Raw genomic sequence first — 20,833 nt, 5'->3', positions numbered from 1 at the left:
ACAACACTATAATTCTACAACCTGTACTTCTTTGATTTTCAATAGGTAAGTCAAAGAGTAACTATCCTTATCGCGCTTTATGTTCAAGAAGTGTCATGCACCCGGTCAACTTGAGTCAGAGCAGGGACTTTCTCAAAGTCACGAACGCGAAATGTCTTGGACGCCTCAAGGTCTCGAAGATGCAATGTCATGGCCGCGCGTGGACCCAAATGGGGAAAGTCACGCAAGCACGTTTCCCAATCTGAAAAGTGACGCCTGTTTGTTGTCTGAAACGGAAAAAGTTACGATCAGTTGCTGTCTCGAACAAGAAATGTCATGGATCATTATTTTCCGCAGCGCCAAAACACCACGAGTACTACCTATCCATAAAATAGTAGATATTGCCTTGCATTTCCTTTGTTCTTTATTTACATTCTAGACAATTACACGTGACGTATATACATATGTACATATATAAATTAATATGAGTACACCGCAAATCAAGAGTGACCGAAGAAACGCCTCTAAAATTCAACAGTATTATATACTCAAACCGTTTTCCCTTCGTTTTTTTCTCTCACAGCCTCACTTAGTAATTTGCTAAATGACCGGATCAGTTATGTCGTAAATCAAAGAATCGCACGTAAAGTTTTTGAATTACTGTGAACGCGAGGCAGATTCGAGATTTGCGTTATCACTCTTCGAGTCAGAATCGACTTAAAATGCGCGAATATTGATATAGCGTACGAACGAGCACTCACTGCTAATTTCAATCGACCAAATGTAGAGAAACCTTTTTCACAGTTAGATACCTGATCCTGACGCGTTCAATTTAACTAGCGGCTCGTTAAATGCAACGGATTCAATTTCGCTAAAAAGAAATCTCAGCAACGCAACGTAACCAGCCCCCCTCGTCCCTCCGCCGCCGTTAATCCCGTTGAAAGGCGAATAGATGCACGTATATGCGGCGCAGATACCTTGTACAGGAAAAACGAAATACAATGACAACCAACATTTTCACCAAAAAGGATTTCCCGATAGGCAGGACTTGAGAGGAGAAAACAATTTCTAACGAGAACGGAGAATGCCAGCGATCGATATCGAATAGTGCCGTTCAACCTGATCGAAAAAAACATTGATCAGTTGTGTTTCGCTGGTTTTTTGTTTGTTTGATTTTTCTTCAGGCGGGCGGAGAGCCTGATTACGTATTTTTTGGCGGCTACGTCCGATGAAGCTTTCGACACTGCTACAGCAATTTTTCGTATCTCGTACTTTTGTGTCCGCAAGGAGCCAATAACTACAATAAAAGAGAACTGCCGAACTCAAATCATGCTCGAAAATTAGATAATATTCGTTTTCAGTTTTCAACACAACTGCTAATATATAATTATTAATAATACAACCGGAAAACCAATGGCAGAGCTGGTAAATAAATTCATTGATTGTAGGCAGTGAATTTGTCTAGTATGTTTGATGAAATGGCCCCTTGAAATTCTGAGACTTTATCAGGACTACAGGTAGTAAGATTTTATACAATTAATATGACTTCGTTTGTAATATCTACAATATATTCTACATATAACGAGGGTTGTGATCAATCTCGGCAGAAACTACACAATAGCAATCATGATATTACTAATGACATTACATCCGCTGTTATTACTGATACGTCACAGATACAGAACTGAGTTGGTAAATAGAGATACATATTCATATAACAAATGTGACACAGATGCCTAGAAGATCTACGAATCAGATGTCCAACGTTGATGTAACAACAATATATCACAGGTATAGCCAAAAATGCGTTGCAAAAAACTGAAACATATCTTCGGTATACTTGTGTTTTTTGTTTATTAGAAATGTATTGTTAGTTACGATCAACTTACCCACATTTAATATACCTATCTGTACCTATAAAATTAACCTATATATTGGTACATGACCTACCTATCCGCAGTCTGGTACTTACCTTGACTATCTATATTTTCGAGGATTGTAAAAATATTTAGACACTTACTCGTAATGCTGACATTATTACAGTAAAACATTTTTACGTTAAACTGAATTCATCATTATATGACCATTCTTGACACGCAAAATTTATCTAGATTCTATGAATTGTGATGTTATAAGGTTGTGTTGTCGATGCACGCACGCAGCTGTGAGGATTTTGAACCATGTAATATTGTGAGGTCACATTTTTTCAAACGTTATGAGGTCCTGAGATATGAGATATATGGGAAAAGTTCCTAGTCGTTGAGAGGAAATTGCCGAGAAACATAGAGACTTGAGCATTGTAGAGTATACATACCTGTTGTATCATGTTAGTGATCTATCAGTTTGACATATCAGGCACGGTACATGAACATTGACTATCCAAGGCAAAGTGACAGTGTTGCGTGATTTGCGTTTAATATAAAATTGTGCTGTTCTAACTGCGTAACGCTGTGATCCTTGTGTTATGCAATAGTTACTTGTGTGAAGTACGATGTCAATTCCACGTATTAATTCTGCTTTCCTAAATATATTGCTACATTGAACTTGTAAAATGAGCGACCAGAGTACTACGTAACATAACATTTACATATATCTGTGCTCGTTTTGTGATATAACAATTTCACAGGAGAACTACACCGTAAAAGGTGAAATGTACTAGTGATCGTACAGTACAGTGTCACAGTGGTAGAAACGTGTCAAGAATGTTCACTGGAATGGGTTATAAACATGATGTTGTTTGCTTTCAAATTTATGGTATCAAAAAGGGGAGCTGTATTGGTTTACGGAAAATTCAGGTTCATAAGGGTGTTGATTTACTGCAAATTACTTGTAATGCTACGCAGGAAAAAAATTTAGCCAACTTGAATGTGATATAAAGGTAGACAGACCGTTGCGAAGGTAAAACAATGAATTGTGTGACGTTATTTATACGAAGATGAATGACGACCATTTAACCCTTAATTGGCACCGTGGGTCCAGTGGACCCGAGCGATTTTTCGAGCTCGATTTAATTGTACTAAATTTTGAAAAATGAACCAAGTGTCGATATCTACCGTTAATTGACATCACTAACTGTAACTTAAGTCGGTTAGTACAGCGTGGCAAGCGTCAGTGTGAGTTCAGCAGTCGCTCAAAGTTGACTTCTCGAAAATCCCGGGTCCAGCAGACCCAGTGTGCCATTAACGCGTGAAAAACGGTTTTTTACAAAAATTTTTTTATACTGTATTTCAGTTTTTTTCATCAATCTATAAGGTAAGTGTATCATATTTGATGAAATAATTTTTTTTTGATGTTATGACTTACATTTTTTTCATATAGATGCCGTACAATTTACGGCAACGTTTCTTGCGAGACGAATTAGTAGAAACACAGTATGACGAAGATAATATTGGTGGTGAACAGTGAAACTGAAAGTTGTGATGGTTCTGATTACGAGCATGAAGGAGATACTGATTCTACGGATGCAGAAGAAGAAGATGAACTCGAGGAGGAATTAGAAAATGCACCTCCAACAAAGCAAATGCGTTTGAGAGAAGAAGAGGAAGATGCGCTCGATTCTACACCTCTTGCTGAAAGATTACAAAATCGCCAACGCAAATCTCGTGGAAGACCACAATCGAAATTGTAGAGAAAAAAAGAGAAGATGCGGTTTCTGCTCAGAAAAAAAAGATCGCAAAACTAGCCTCGCTTGTGCCGTTTGCCATGTGGCCATGTGCAACGATCACCGATCGCCTTTGTGCCGCAAATGTAAATTTGATGAATGAATTTCGTGCCTAACTTTTTGTTAAGTTCAATTTTATATATTCATAAGTTACTTTGTGTGTATTTTTTTATAAATAATTGAATAAAATTAAATAAATTAGCTTCAAACATTGGAAATTGTGTACTTAATGAATACCTAAAAAAATCGATATTCAATGTTCCAAATAAATACCTTTTTTTAAAGTTCGGCTACAATACTAATTTTTTTCTTAAAGCCTAGTATCTCAAGAGTATTACCCTAAATTTTTAGCTCTTAATATTAAAATTTACATGACTTATGAATTTTTAAGTGAAAAAACTCATTTTTTTCTTTTTTTTTTTTCAAGATTTTTTTTAACATATTTAAAAGTAGTTAATCGTTACAAAACCAATGACATCTTAAAAAGGATATCAAAAAGTAGTACGGAAAAAATTTTCAAGTAAAAATATCTAATACAGGCTGAGGAATGTACGTTTAAACACGCTCGGGTCCAGCAGACCCACTGTGCCAATTACGTTCGAGCGCGGAAGAGTGCCAATTAAGGGTTAAGGTGTCAAATTGTAGAAAACTAAAATTTTAGGTATCAAGGCACAGGAGCTTAGAACCTTTCAAGAGTCACTGACAGTAGGTGGAAATTTGAGGAAGAGGTTCGTTTCTAACTGCAATGTTAGTTCAGAAATCCAGGAATAGTTTATGTTTCGTTGAAATGGTCGTGTGAATTTCCTTCTCCGTTATATCACTCTTTCTCAACGAATGTCGTTTGCTCAATAAAGAAAACAATAATAATAATAATTGAACAAGTATCCAAATATATACGTTTTTCTGATTGTTGGCAGAAGCTCCAATGAATGTCCACACTTAGAAATAATATTTTATTCAATCAGTTAGCGGTGATCAACACGAATTTTGAGTCTGGGTTCTAGACGTCAAATTTATACTTCTTTCACGCAAGGAATAAAAGAAAAAATTTCATGAGATAAAGTCTGTTTTTTATTTCAACGTGCTTGCTACCTTTTGATTATACTATCAATCGAAAACTTCACCGACGTATTTATCAACGTAAAAAAGACAGAAACAAACTTTATAAGTAATAAATAAAGATTTTGGTTATTATTCGATGAGTACAATCAAAATTTATTTATTTAAATATAAACCATGCAACAAATTTTTTTGTTCACCTGTGTTATTATTACTATCTCTATGATTATGACACTTTTTGGGGCATCTAATGCTTGGGTATATTTTTTGATTTGCTCAAGTAAAAAAAAAATAAAAAATGAATCAAAAATCAAATGATCTTCCAAAAAAACCATGTTCCCTGTGTTTTTTTTTCCTGTGTGATAATAAATGTACGTACTTTAGGCTCAACAAAGTTACCATGAATTTATGATTACGACACCGACTAATGTTTCGTAAGAAAATATAAATTGTTGAATGGAATTCATCAAGCAGTAATAAAGTATGAAAATATTTGTCACCAGATACGTTCAATATACAAACCGACATTTGTCAGACTTATCCAAAATGCTACAAATGTAGGAAAATTTTCAGGATGTCCCGAACACTCTTCTTATGCGTTTTGTGAATGATACTTCATTTTGCCGTTTACTAAAATAGCTTAAATATGTTCCACAAATACGTTTACGTGTGACTGGATATAATTCAGTACTCCAATTAAGCGTCATATTGCTAACTCAATTAGTGTTTACTTTTAAATTACGGTCCTTTCTTTTGTCGTTAAGTCATTCCGTCTCTGTGACTTTGAGAAGTGTTGCAGATGTATTTCTCTATTCCACAGGGCACGTCGTACGGGCGCGACGAATTTTTATCTTACAAGACGGAAGTTGGTGACATTCGCGTGTCGAAACATGATGGAATAAATCGTTGTCAAATTTTAGAAGGACACTCAAGAAGATGGTTTTTTTGAAAATATGAACATGTTTTCTTTCTTACGATTTACTATCTGAATTTCAGACAATCCTAAGGGTGCGAAGTAACGATGTTCCCAAACATGCATCGTTACAGTAACGTTACTAACTTGAACCTCGTTTTATCCGTACCAACTTGGCCCCAGAGGGCCTGAAAACGCACTCGTCAACTAGTAGTTATTCGATCCTTCCGTTATCTTTCCTACTTGTGGACCATACCAGCGGACAGCAAAGCACCCTCGCCACTCCGTGATATACGTTATACATATATGTATAGCTATGGACATACGTCCCCACGACAACGTGCGGGATGCTGGTGGAATGGTCCCCATCCCCGGACCGCTCCACTTTGCACCCAAGGCTATAAAACATTTATTCGACACTCAGATTGTCGCCATTTAAATTCAAGCAAATAGTTATCGAATACCTGCAGCATGATACTCACCAGACACTTTTATATTTTATGGGTCAGAGGCTCGCATTTCGGATGCATAACACTACATTTGCAACTCCCAACGGAATTCACAATCGCGTTTTAGAGATACACAGAGTGCCGTAAAAGGCAAAATTCAGATAAAATCGTTTGCATTATTAACAACGGGAATTAATACACTTCTGGAGGCTACGTGACACTTCTACAAGAACGATTGATCATTACTGAGTTTGATACTGTGTGCACAAATTATGAAGATGTCAGATTACAAAATTGACGGTGATGAACGGTTGAATGGGAAGACTGAGGTACTAAAGATAGATCTGACATTCAGATATTAAAAAGTTCATGAAGAAAACCATGTGCGCTGTACTTTTCAGGTCTGGACACAAACAAAATATCGGAAGAACAATGTCATCAACTGCTTTTACAGGATTCAAAAAAACCGAACACTTGAAATTTTCTAAATGTATGAAAAAGATCCTCAAATGCTTCTTCTACAACGAATGGTTCACGGTAAATACTTCCATTCGAGGTAAATAATACTTTGAATATAACAGGTGAATCGTAGATTTTGAAAATCCGGCAATAAAGTTTGATGACACAGTACATAATAGTGTAACCAATGAATTTTGAGGATGGGCAAGTGTGGATAGTCCGTAGTTATTCAGAATGTGCCATTTATAACTGTATATGTGCATATTTTTTTCTTCTTTTCCCACCGTTATCACTGATTAAACAAAGTGTGGACCACCATAGCTTTGCCTTTCAGCCTGCATACACGTGCGGCTAACCACAGAAAAAGATGATTAGAATTGCTTTGATCTATGATCACTGAAAAAACACACCTCAGCTTGTTTATTCGCACTTAAATTGGACGATTTACACATACTTGAGTCGTGAAAAATACATCTCATTCACTATGTGCATATGTGTTTTTGGAAGCGTGATCACAAAGCTGTTCGACCATTTATTTTGATCTGAAAAAAAGTAATTGACTGATTATAATAAATTGGTAGAGATATTAAACAAAATCATTCAAATGTCCATCACTCTCTGCTGCTGCAAAATGACTAATGACCGTATTTGGAAATGAATTACATTAGGCGCTTGACAGCGGAGTTAACTATCCGGAGAAGTTAATGACTATCAGAAGAGTGGATTCATCATCTCAGCCGGAATTATGATGAAAATTTAGAATTTGGTAGAATTAGCTACGAAATCGTCTGGGAGTTCCGGTTTTAAAATATAAGGGTAAAGTAACGATGCATTCGTGAAAAAAAATCGTTAGTCATTGGCAACGTTATGTTTGCCTGAAATCCAGCGAATTGATATCAGGCAAAATATACTCATGTTTTGCGAAATCAACTGCATTAAAATCACCAAACAAGTGCAAGACAGTAAGTTGTCTTCAATGTCCCGTCACATTAACATTACATTGCAGGTTGAAAAATTTTGAAGATACCCACTTTCCACTCACTGTCTTAATATCCAGTACACAAGTTCTCGTCACAGGTAAATCTATTTTCCCGAATTATTTCAAGATATCTTGTCAACGGTATTTTAAACGAAGACAAGTGTCAAATACTAGAAATACCTGACTGACGAAGTAGAAATCAGTATGGCTGATTTAAAAACCTCTAAAGTTCGCATTCACTTTATGACAGTAACGAACTCGGAGAAATCTTATTGTAGTCGTGCATCCTGCAAAAAAAAAAATGGGTGCGTGTACTTATGTACGCGCGTGAGAAGTTATACTTCTTTGGCATCATTAAAAAATACACAACATGTCAAAATCTTCTGTCACACAATGATAAAGAAAAGAAGTATGTAATAAAAAACAATAAAACAAATAACGGATGTCTTACATTATATTTAAATAATCTATTAAATTTTTGTCACGAACTTTTTATTAAATGTTCTATTAAATTTATTTCTTTATTTTGTAAATATTAAAAAACCAATAATAAATATTCAACATTGATAATTTAATAATATTTAGTATTAATTATATTAAATAATGATATTTTAATTTATATCAATAAATAATACATACGGATCACTAACCTCAATTATATTGGAGCACTTGAAAAAGTATTTTAGCACAATTTTTTCACTAATATTCACAAATAGTAAATAATATTAATCCAAATATTCAATTTAAATCACTACTGAATATATTTTATTGCCACATATATAATTCGCACTTGTATGAAAATAAAACACGTGTTGTGACTGTAAAAACTAAAACCATGTGGATAAATATTTAGCTTTTTTTCGAGACTTAATGAATTCGGTTGAGTGGGCAACTTCATCCTGTTAATTTTGTGTTACAGTGATGCGCGCGCATCCTGAAATTTCACTCTCATCAGTTTTTCATAACGCGCCTAAAGAAGTATAACTTCAAAAAATGAGTCTTTTCATGTTTCTTTAACTATTACCTCTAGTTTTTGATGCCAACACATTAGTAAATGCAGCCGATCCACCACACAAACAACTTCAATGCGATATTTTCCGGAATTCTGGTTAGAGGCGTAGAATAGTGTGTGGAATAGACTGGGATACGAAGGATGCGGAGCATTTGCAGAAGAGTTTTGTAGTTTCATTCGCAAACCGCATTCGAACAGATCGACAAAATGAAAGTGTTTGCATGTTTGCACGTGCGGGTGTCATTGGTATAAATGACCACACCACATCCCCCTGTCTTCGCTTCTGCTTTTACTTTTATTCAATTTTTTTTCCAACGTCGTGCTTCCTAGGTACGCAAATTAAAATTCCGAACCCACCATCTAATTTTCATTCTAGACTGAGGATTTAACTTTAAACTCCAAATAGTCAATTCCCAAATCGAAAATCCTTGCAGGTTAATGGAGTGTGCGTACATCTCGAAACGTTTTCTGTTTCTGAGAACCGAAACGTCCGGGGAAGTTATAATATAACCATTTTCCACACTCATTACTATACGTTTTTAGTCTTTTCTGCTCTTTTTACTGTCATTGATGATATCCAATCAAAGACAAGAACCGCTGTGAGAAATCGGACCGATTACTGTTCGAACTTCATAAATCAACATCTCAAATTGTTCAAGACATGTTTCGCAGTATCCGCAATTACGATCACTAGAGTAGTTTTTGTAGTAACAAAAACGAACCGGTGCTCCCACAGAATTACAGATCACAGGCATCTGTTACTGACCGAAACAGTTGTTCAGCTGGATTCAGGTGATAATTGCTTGAACTCATTGTCCGAGGAGGCAACGCATTGGTTATCCTTGGCTGTTTATGGTTTTGGTTGCGGGTACTAGTATGTACAACGGTCCAGCTGGATTGCAGTGAATTTTGCATTCATCGAAATGCGTTCGCAGTTTAAGTCGTGTACCTGAAGAAAGAGCTAATTGCCTCGACGTGTTTATTTTCTTATATGTAGGTTCAGATCGGTTGTTAAATCGCATACACTCGGTTAATGGTTATATTATACGCTACTTTGATTACGACACGGACACATACTCTGACAATAGATGCACGAGCGTTTACGCACAAATGGATTATCTCAACGTTACTTTTCGGCCTGTGTTTACTTGCATGCCGCTGTTTAGCGACTGTGCGTACGGAAGGCCGGAAGTAAAGGCTGATAGTCGTGTTGTCTTATTATTTTATTTAGCGTTCTGTTCATCCCAATGTGCAATCAAAGAGGCACGCTAAAGGTGTGTGTACTACCTCAGTGATTTCCAAAAGCGGATGACGACTTGTTTCCGGCACGATGCGTTAAGAAGTACAAGTGCATATCGGATGCTTAGATTAGTAGCAGATGCAACCAAACATAATGTTCGAATTCCAAACAGGGTTCTTTCTTAGGATGAATTTATGTTGAAAATGAAATGAAAATAGTAGAGTGACAGTGACTATGCAAAAAATGATGTTCGGAAATAGACATTGGTCGATATCGAGAAAAATACCTGATACGGGAATGAATAATGATTCTTTCAATTTCGCAGTAACGTGTTGAGAAATGATTATTTGCAACTCAGATGCAACTCAACTGTCGAAGATGAGGCTGAATCGAACAGCCGTACCCTTCCCATGGAAATTTAGTTGATCAATCAATTTTAATATATGTATGGAAAAATTCATTAGAACTGTCAGTAGCCTACCTTCGTAATTGGAAATTATACATTGACAATTGTTCGGTATGCAAATCGATTTGAAAATCGGTAAAACTGAGACGGGAGGCGTACGCCCTCCTTCCAGTTACGATGGCGGTACGGCAGGGAGAAAGGGAAACACATTTCAATATTACTTTATGAAATGTTTGCCGTCGGTATTGCTCCGGCATAACGTAACTGTGTCACGAACAAAATCACGCTCCGGAACCCTGCGTTTCTACATTTCGACTGTATCCACGTAATTGAACTTTCAATTTTTTAATAATGTATTGCGAGAGAAAACATTCTTCTAACATGAAAATGCAGAAATAATGTTTAAGAAGGTGATTTAATAGATTTTGGGTGACAGGAAAAAAGTGCCTCCATCGGAAAATAGTGAAAATCTACTAAATTTGATAGATAGAGTCGATCGTTGTATTCTAAACAGTTCGAATTGATTTCTCATTCGTTAATTTTCTAGAAATCAATAGAGATAGCAGTTCATTGACATATATTTGCTTTTGAGTGATGCACAAACCGATTTCTATTAGCTGAATTGTAATGATTTTACCCACACCGAATCCTTCGTTTTTTCGAATTTTTTTTTTAAGGAACGTGTCGAACTGTCGAAAGTTGGATTTTACAGTTTTTTGATTGCAAATAAAAATTGTTTTCTACGCCACATTTAAGTGTATTGATCACACTTTACCCAGTCAAATTTTCTATACCGTTAGGGTTTCAAGATATTTTCGTTAATAAACTTTTTCAATAGACTGTACACACCCGATATATTTTGGTGCTCGATATAATTCTGGATATTTTGGAACGTGTTTGCTTCGCAGCTTCGGTTACATTTATATTTCATTCAGATTAAAATAAGTAAACGAGTTTTCGTATATTACCGCATAAAATTTATGAAATTGTATGAATCTATAGCGTAACATGTTATTCCTTTTTTTTCTGGGATCCTTCTGAAAACCTTGTTTCTTGTTACCGTGAACTTATCTTCAAAACTAAAACCAACGAAAAATGTTTCTAAGTCGATTGATCCGTAGAATTAAAAATATCAAACTTTCATAAAATATGAGTACTAGGGTACTTTGCCCAAAAAGGCTGATTCAACTTTCTTCCCTCTTTTTCGTTCTCCTCATAAATAATGTCTGTTTAATTAGTGCCTGTTGGGTATAAAAAGTTGGGTGCCGATATAAATCCAGTTAAGTGTCAATATTAACCCAGTTGGACAGTTCGAATAAAAATTTAGACATAAAGGTAATAGATTTTGAAATCTATTTCGGGGAACAAGAATGGGTTTGACCGGATTTTGGAAACCACATCGTTCAAAAACCGAAATAATAAAACAGAAAGCTGAAATAGTGCCATCAAGACTATACAGCGCTGGTTGAGTATTGATTTAAGAAATAATCTTTTCGGCGTACGACAAGACTGATTTCTCTCATTTCTTGCCGGCATATCAAACCAGCCTGACTCAAGAGAGAGCAAAAGAAATTTCAGCACTTTAAACTTGGCGCACAATTTCGCTCGTTGCAGATATTTATCAGGCCGCAAAATCGGTGCGGTGGTACAGCCGTCGCAAGGTAAAGTACGCGGGTAATAAATCACCTCCAATCTTGTGAGAAATTGATTTGACCCTGTTGGATTTTTATTTGGATGGACCTAATACTCCCCCCTTATAACCTCAGGTCAAGCATCGGGCCTATTTTGCTTGACAAATACGTACCGATTTGCAGGTTTCCAGCCGATTTCTGGCTGTCAGCAATTGTGACGATGCCACCATCTTTTTCTTGGTAAATCTGCTCAGAGCACAATTAAACACCTCAGGAAGCAAGGTGACGAGGTGAGCGTATTGTGCGTGCGGATATTAACATCCGATGATTGCGTCATTAAACGTAAATAATTATAAAGAAATTGTATTACTAGGGCAAAAAGTGGACGATTTCCGATGAGTGTGCATAAAAGGAAAATGCGGAAATCGTACGAGTACTAGTGTGAACGCAACGAAGAATTTCAAACACGCAGTTAATATGGTATCTTTACTGGTTTGATAGTTATACATTTTACAAAGAGAAAAAACAAAGTTATTTCTCGCTTAGAATTTCACGCGATGAAAGTCTTATCGCTTGTTGCGCAGTTTTTAATCGGTAAAGCGATTATCGCGTGAAATTCTCAGCTAAAAATAATGACGGTTTCACTCTCTAAGACATTTATAAGTTATGGGCCACGAAAGATTCCATTTTGAGTAAGCGGTTAAAATTTTCGGTCTTCTTGAAATGATGTGACAAAAAAATGAAACAAGATATCGAAAATAAGTTATTCAGATCTAAGTGTTACGTGCTAGATGGAAAGATCCGGTAAGTGGCAATCAGAATCTGTACCTAAGCTCACCCAGACATTTGTCTGCTAGATTTGATTACGGTTCTTTTCATTGATTCCAATGCACACGTACAACTACAATTACTGACTAACAGATGGACAAAATAGGTGACGAAAGGAATAAATGTTTCTATATTGTGACAAAAGGATGTAGTTTAATGATAATTGGTTAAAAGTATAAGATTTGGCGTCGACGCGGAGTGGTTCTGAGAGTGACACGATATTGTTTGGAAGGGGAAATAGAAGTTGACATTCTAAAGTGGATGAGAAGCGATTATGCATGAAAAGTGCATGAATTCAGAATAGCGGGGGAATTAATGTAGCTGGATAAGTGACACTGCGAGTGTCGTATGTGCTCGTCTTACAACCAGTTCATCCGTGAGGCATCCACGATCTCATATGTGTGAAGAGAGAAATAAGTTTTGAGAAGGCTATGTGATCTTTAGTTCCTAATTTATTAAAGAAATAGGTGGAAGTATCACCCGAATATTAAAGTGAGTTGCGAATATGTTTCACCTAGTGGATAACGTGAGAGTTCATTAGTGTTAGGAACCTCACATCAAATACCGGCCTTATTTAATTCAACGCAAATTTTCTTCAGATTGTTATGTATTCGATCAACTCGTTCTTAAACGTTGAAGCACATTGTCGCTTTGACTATACATATGTAAAAAATATCTTATAACCTCGTGGATATGAACGTAGAACGAGAGGTCCGGATAAGCATCGTTACAAAGCTTTTCAATTTCAAAATATAGTTAACAAAGTTGGTCGATTGGGGTTATGATATGCGTGGTGTATCACGGTAGTCGTGAGCCAGCGTTACTCATAACATCAGGTGACTGCCGTTTTTCGTATATTGGTTTACTAAAAATTATAATATATCGAACGTACGAGATTTTAATTCACTCTTTCGAAAGCACTAAACTCATTTTCGTTATTCGATTCTACCATAAAATGAAATATAATGGTTTGCAAATGCTGTGATTCTTTTAACATACGAGTCTTACATTTTTATTAGTCATTACAAAACAAGATATTGTAAGATTACGTTTTCTTAATCAATTGGCTACTTCGTGTAAGACTCTACTTCGATTGTCCCTAACTTCGTACATTTTATTGTAGATGTGGATAAACAATGAAGCACATTGATACGAAGTCTTTTCCTGACGGGATAACCAACAATGTTTTACAGGCAGAAAATACGCACAACCAACATATGGCTAATGTCCAATGAATCCACGGTGACGAATATTTCATTCTCGATTTGTCCACCATGCGTATAGTTTTCCCTATTTTTTTTCTACGCGAATAAAGATTCATTTCGAATGTGTTCCCCACCTAAGATTTCGCAGTACAATGTAGCTACAAGTAACAAAATGATGATCAAAGTACAACAATTGTCCTCCCGTGAAAATTAATTTTTTGATGATTGTGCAATACCAGCAACGAATTTCACCTCGTTCACCTCATTCTGTACATAAATGTTGAATCTTTATTGTATGTCCTCTTTTCCTCCGCTGCACATAAATTTTCTTCTCAGTTGCTACCACCCAATTTACTTTCTATTCATATAACTGAATGTCTCGTAATGCAATTCGCAATCATCATGGACAAAAATTTCCAATTATAAAGAAGAGTAGCTGCGATGTTATTGGGCACGACTGTTGTGTATATACGCAATTGTTTGACGATGGACCAAGGAAATTTCGAATCATAAATTATTTTGCACAAAGTTTTCTTCGACCATCATGTTCGTGATTGACAGGACACGGAGACGTAGAACAGACGTCTTACAGCTTAAAGGTTGACGGGAAGCATTATCTTTTACAGGCTACTTTAACTTAAAACGAACTATTTAATCCCTTTGCCGCACAAGTTAATGTGACGTTAAATCGAAAAGCTCGTCACCGAAATTTTCTTAAACATTAGCCAAAAAGATGATTCCCAGTTGATTCCGTTGTTGTGTTTCAACAAGTGTACAAGAACCAAAATCCAACAAGGCCTGAACGGGATCGATCCAGAAATACATGGAATAACTATAATAATGATAAGAAGCGAAGTTGTCTCACAAATTACAACTCACCAGGCAGACGTTTCTTCGCGCACTTGTTGTCACAAGGACTAAAAGTTGGGCCGCCTGAGTTGATAGAAGGTGATAGGTGAGAGATCCTTGTAAATCCTGGAGCTAACATCAACGTGACTGCTACGAGTCTTTTTCACAGCCTGGTTGCCGCGGAAATAAGTCGAATAGCGAGTTCTCGACTTTCAAAAGTACCGCATCACGCCTCCTCAGACATTACCTCTAGACATTCGTCGTCGCTTGCATTTTTCACGCCAACTGCAACAAATCCACTCCAAGACGCGTCTATGCCTCAATCTCCGCCAAAATTACCGTGAAAAATTTCAACTCCACATATATCCAACGAGCCTCTACTGCTTTTCTTCTTCTTTTTCGTTTGTAAAATTACTTTCACAAGCGATTAGTATGTTCACTTTTCACTTCCGATCGACACAGGTGTCAACGAAGAGACGGGGAGGAGGGCAGGATGCAATAGAGGGGTTGTTTATTATAATTGGTCGCCCCTCAGCTCAACAGCTTTAGTAATCTCTGTGTATTCGCAGGATTTTTTGTATCTCGAATCACTTGATTCTCTTTTTTAATGACACTTTTACACTTTTACACTTTCACACTTCGATACCTTTACACTTTTACACGCAATGTAATCTTGTAGCGGACCGAATCATCCGCTCCGTCGGCAAATTAATATGGCACGTATAAGACTACGTATACGGCCGAGAACGAAAACGGGACGAGCTACGCCGAAGGTTTAAAGCCTTTTAATGGAATTAATTCCGGCTATGAATAATACATCGATTCCTTCCATTTCTCAACGGACGAATGCCTGGGGCACGCGGTGTGTATCACTTGGTCGATTCGTTGCCATCGTCAACAATTTAGGAGCAAAACAAACAGTCGCAAAAGTAACCCCACAACACTTGACGCATTTGATCACTCTGTACCAGCTCGACCGTCTAATCTCTCTCACGAATTCTTAGCAACGTCTATTCGTTGATCGCTTTTCTTGAGTAGGTTCAGCGTGCCAGTATTATTACTATGATCCAAAAGGAATGGAAGTTCTTGTTCGAAACATTCGCTTTCTAGAACGGTAAATGTCGATGACGTGAAAAGTTTTCTTTCATGTTTGACCAACGACAGGGTAGGAGATCACAACATCGCAGTAGAACTGCCGAATGTTGTATTTACTTTCGTCTCTTTACCCGGTCCTGAATTTCCGTCTTCTCCCACGTCTCCTTTCGTTCCCTACAGGCTGAGAAAAGTTTCACCGGCTTCCGATATAACTTTCCCCAAAGATTCGAGAGATAAAATACCGCTCGCTGCGGTCGAGAACAGTTACTCCCGCTTCTCCAAGTAATGCAAGAGCCTCGATAACTGCGCAGGTACTTGATCACTCTGCTTAAATTGTACTTGTACGCGGCACACCCGGTTGTCACCGCCCCTACACTGTGACTCGACTGCTAAAAACAGGCTCGAAGGTAAACGAAAATATTTCATGCGGAAGAGGAATCACATGCACATACACAGACGCGCGCGCGCGATCGTGATAAGGAAAGTAAACAAAAAATGGAAAGAAATTATCTTTCAAACAAACCGAGCACCACCCTTGTCGCGCTTGCACGTAACGATCGGAGTGCAAAAATCAGGTTTATATCATTTCAATCGCGTCGTCGTAATTGCGACTTGTCACATCGATTATGCGGCGCGTTATAATCGACGGTTCACGAGGGTTTCGTAAAATGTTGCCCTTGCAAATCGCGCAGAGCAACCTCACGGTGAACAGCGCACTTCGCAAGGGGCGCGGCGTTACTGAACACAGAGAGCCGAGTCTCGCTCCGTTCTATACTTCGCTCTCTGTCGCTCTCGCTTCTCTTTCAGTATTCTCGATCCGTCTCTCTCCGTCTCTGCGCCTCGGAGCAACTCCGGGGATGTACGAGAGAGAGAGAGAGGGAGAGAGAAGAGAGTATAATAGTTCGTATCAATGAACCGATACTGCCTATCAACGTTTTCGGTTTGAACGACGATCGCTACGCTGAGTAATCTCTTTACAAACCCTTCCTCTACGAAACCTTTCTTCGTTTTGCAAACTAACCGTAACCTTATTCATGAGCTAACGCTATTTGCGATCTTGGATAGGTTAGGATTGAGGGGGAGCATTACCGGCAGCTGCATAGGATCGCTTAGCCGCGCTAGTGAATATTAATTTATGGTGTACGTGATATTGCTTTTTCATATTTCATCGTATTTAAATGGTGTTAGCTGCAGGAACGATAATATTCTTCGAATAAGAGACGTTATTCATTAAAAAAGTAGAAGTCTATTCACCAGGGAGGAGGTTAAGCACAATTATTCAATTATTATGTCGTTTCGGTCGGGCCTAGCCCACCATCGTGACTCATCAGACTGATAGAAATATGAAAAAAATAAATAAACGGTAAGGGCAAGTCAACGATGTTACATAACCAATAAGTGGATAAATTAGAGGGTAGGTATTGCAACGTGTCAGAATCCGTCAACTCTATTCACACAATTCCACTTGTAACTTAGAATTCAGCCAATCAAGACACACAATTTCATCAATTTATCTCGCCGATCGGCAAATATGTAAGTGCGCGAGGTAAGACAGTGATCCACAGTCTCTACCGGACCACGGATGGCAGCGCCGAACTTCACTTATAAGGAAGTTATCCCAGGTCAATCTCTCCGATTTTATTTCTTTTGTAACATGTTATAGTAGACTAAAAACTAAGCGACAGGTATTTTTCGTTATCTGCCATTGATCACTTTAAAGGTCAACGCGCACTACACCGAAGCGAAGCGAAACGAAGTTGCAGAATTTATCGGAAGAGGAATGACCGTCTTATAAGAGATTGGAATTGTACTACTTGTCCATTCGATTAATTGATCGTGGATTGATAAATTGATTTGATTTTACACTTATTGAATTATTACATCAATAAATCGTAAATTGAATTACTTCAATTCTAATAAGATAATCAAATTGATGATCGATTGATTAATTAGTTTATTCAATATTTTGCTTGAATTTAATCAATCCTATTTTTGATCAACTTCAAAAAGCGCACACTCGGCTCGCTCATAAAATTAATGCGTTCTCGCTAATTTCAAGGTGAATACTTACTTACTAATAATAATAATCATACCTACTTCGCGAAACTCAATTTCACCTAATATTCTCACGTCAATTGCTGTTCGTTTAATACTTGTAATTTATTGTTGCTCGTTTGATTACTACAAATCACCAGTGAAATGCCGGATGCAGCGCTAAAATAAAAATAATTCGAAAGCACTGTTGCGTAATCTGAAATCCATGTTATTGTATTCCATTAAAGTCTGAGGAAAATTTGTGGCAAGAACATTATTATTAGCAGCGATTATTAGCGCAACGTGAAAAATTTGCAGGTCCTATTATCCAATCTACATATTTTATGACTCCCCTAAACTCCGACAATTTCGAAACAAGTTTAGACTAAATTCCACGATATATATTCACGTTTCAATAAGGGAACAACATTATTACAATAATAATGTTTTTGTTTGTTTTTTGGACATTTGCGGTGAATAAACCATTTTTATTTTATTTTTTTTTTTAGAAAACACGGTATCACCCCTCGTCGCTCATCATAAATTGTACGTTACTTCATACTCTCTGGATACTGCATACTCTCAATTCAAATATTCATATTTGCAAAATTAAGCGAGTACGTTCTTTCACATATAAATGATGTGAATTGTTTCAGTCTTAAACACCGACACCTCGAATTTATTTAAATGTATTTGTTCTGTCGAAGTTATTGCGTCGAATTACACAAATAACGGGATGTCTGTCAATTGCAACAGGACACCCTGTGCATATCAATCATGGCCATTGCGATACGTATCATGAAAATGTTTGCACAGATACCATCAGTGTCATTTTGGATAGCGGACAATCGTATTAATAAACACGAATCAGAGCGTGAATTGACGTTGGTCATTGCCTGTACACAGATCACATTTTTGAAATATCAATTTACAAAAAGAAGAGACGATCGTCTGACGTTCAATATGTCCGGAAGAATGACTTATTGTTCATTTAAGGTAAATCTTAATATATATACATCTCGTGTCACGATGTTTGTCCTCAATGGACTCCTAAACCACTTAACCGATTATAATAAAATACGCACACCATGTGCAGTTCGATCCAACTTGAGAGATAGGATAGTTTAAATCTCAAATTATAGTCGCAATTATAATATATTGCTAATTATTTGTCTGTTATTATTTGACAGTCACAATTATCTGTTAACTCCGAATGATTCTAACAGATGTCGATACCTTTCGACTGGGTTGAGTAAGTAATCAATAGATGGCGCTGCTGTGGTAAATCTACGAACGTGTCATATAAGCTACATTTTAACAGCATAACTAGCAACCCATCCCGGCTTCGCACGGGCATATAATAATATAATAAAAGAAAATACACAATGTTTACAGTGAGTTTCTAGAAAAATAACATTTATATTATTACTTAATATTATTATATGCCCGTGCGAAGCCGGGATGGGCTGCTAGTATATATATAAAAATGTTCATACTAGCATTCACGTTCGGTGCCAATTGATGACGCGTATAATTTATTATCATTTTGAACCATGGTTACATCAACAGTAAATGCAGTTCAATATTTTATAAATATAATGACTTTCTAAATACCAGTTATAATAATGCAGTTGCAGATAAAATTAAATAATCATGTGAAGCTGTTTTTGTACCAATTTTCAACATCCCAGTTTTTATTGCAAATTAAACTCATAACTGAAGTAATATTTTTAGGTAGTTTTACCAGTGAGCCATATAATTCGACTTTATTCAGTTATTATCCATCGATCATAAATACGTGATAGCCGGGTTAAAAAGTTAAAAATATAAATGAAAATATGCGAATTACTTTACGAAATTGATTGATAAAATCTGAAAGGCGGCACAAGTAGATTTCAGTAATGATGAGAGTCAAACTAGTACTAACCATGGCTTATTAAGGACATTTATGGGTGCAACTGATGAACACCACGGAGCGTCTTCGAAATCAGCATGGATACAAAAATAAATAGCAGTACCGTTCGCAGTTTGATTTTCCTTAATCGCAAGATGCATCTGAATCTGATCTTCATCCGATAAATTTTGTACATTTTGGCCTATACTCATGAAAAAACTCATTAATAGGCTCAATGCTGGTTTATCATCAGCAGAAGGTCTATCAGTACTTTTTATGTGTAGATAATTAAGCAGCACTACTGATAAACCTCATTCTGAAGTTGTTGCACTATTCTTCATACTGCATTTATTCAATTTTTCCTTTCTTCTATATCCAGCAGATATCGAGGCGATATCTGTAAGCGTATAAGTAAATAAGATCGAGGTAACGCTATTCACATAATACACTTCTCGCAAAAATTAAGGGAACAACAAAATTTTCGCAATTTTTTGGTGATTTTCAACAGGCTGTATTTCAGTGAAAAATGGTCGTGCAAGAAATAAAAAAACAAAGCTTTTGAAGCTTGAAGACTCTAGTTTTTGAATTTTTTGGTTAAAAATTTTTCGAAGCACTATTAGCCATGCAATCCTTGGATAAAGCACGAAGAAAAAATTTTCAAAATTTTTTACATTTTTTTTTTCGCTCTACGGGCATGGAAAAATTTTTCCGAGCTAAACCAATGCATAGGTCGCATAGCCTGTTTATTCAGCTTCAAGACGCTTTTTTTTAAACCTCGATACGACCATTTGTCTTCGAGATATCGAATTTTGAATGCCAAAGGATCCTTTTTCACTCAACTGCCGATATCTCTGGAACTACTGGTCGCACAGCAAGCCGAAGGGCAGTTTCTTCTTCTGCAGAAAATTTGCTACGAAAATCTGTCAAGGTTGATGTCAAAAAAAATTTTTTTCCACCTGTAGCGTTAACGTGAAAAAAGAGCAAAAAAATGCCATTTTGCCTTTTTTTGGATAATCGACTGTATCTTCGTCAATATTGGGGGAAGTCGCATAGCCATGCGACCTATGCATTGGTTTAGCTCGGAAAAATTTTTCCATGCCCGTAGAGCGAAAAAAAAAATGTAAAAAATTTTGAAAATTA

At 36.8% G+C, this 20,833-nt stretch overlaps 1 protein-coding gene across 1 annotated transcript in view; it reads right to left on the bottom strand.

Annotated features, from left to right (window-relative positions):
• LOC124299299 (uncharacterized) overlaps positions 1-14,793 on the bottom strand; it is a 491,045-nt gene extending 476,252 nt beyond the window's left edge. The window contains exon 1 of the mRNA XM_046752435.1: positions 14,701-14,793. The gene's annotated coding sequence lies outside the window, so the exon portion shown is untranslated. The remainder of the gene's footprint in view (positions 1-14,700) is intronic.
• Between the last annotated feature and the right edge of the window lie 6,040 nt (positions 14,794-20,833).

This window comes from Neodiprion virginianus, chromosome 2 (assembly GCF_021901495.1).
Source record: "Neodiprion virginianus isolate iyNeoVirg1 chromosome 2, iyNeoVirg1.1, whole genome shotgun sequence".
Lineage (NCBI taxonomy): Eukaryota > Metazoa > Arthropoda > Insecta > Hymenoptera > Diprionidae > Neodiprion > Neodiprion virginianus.
Note: the sequence above shows the minus strand (reverse complement) of the source record. Positions and strands in the feature narration are given on the sequence as shown.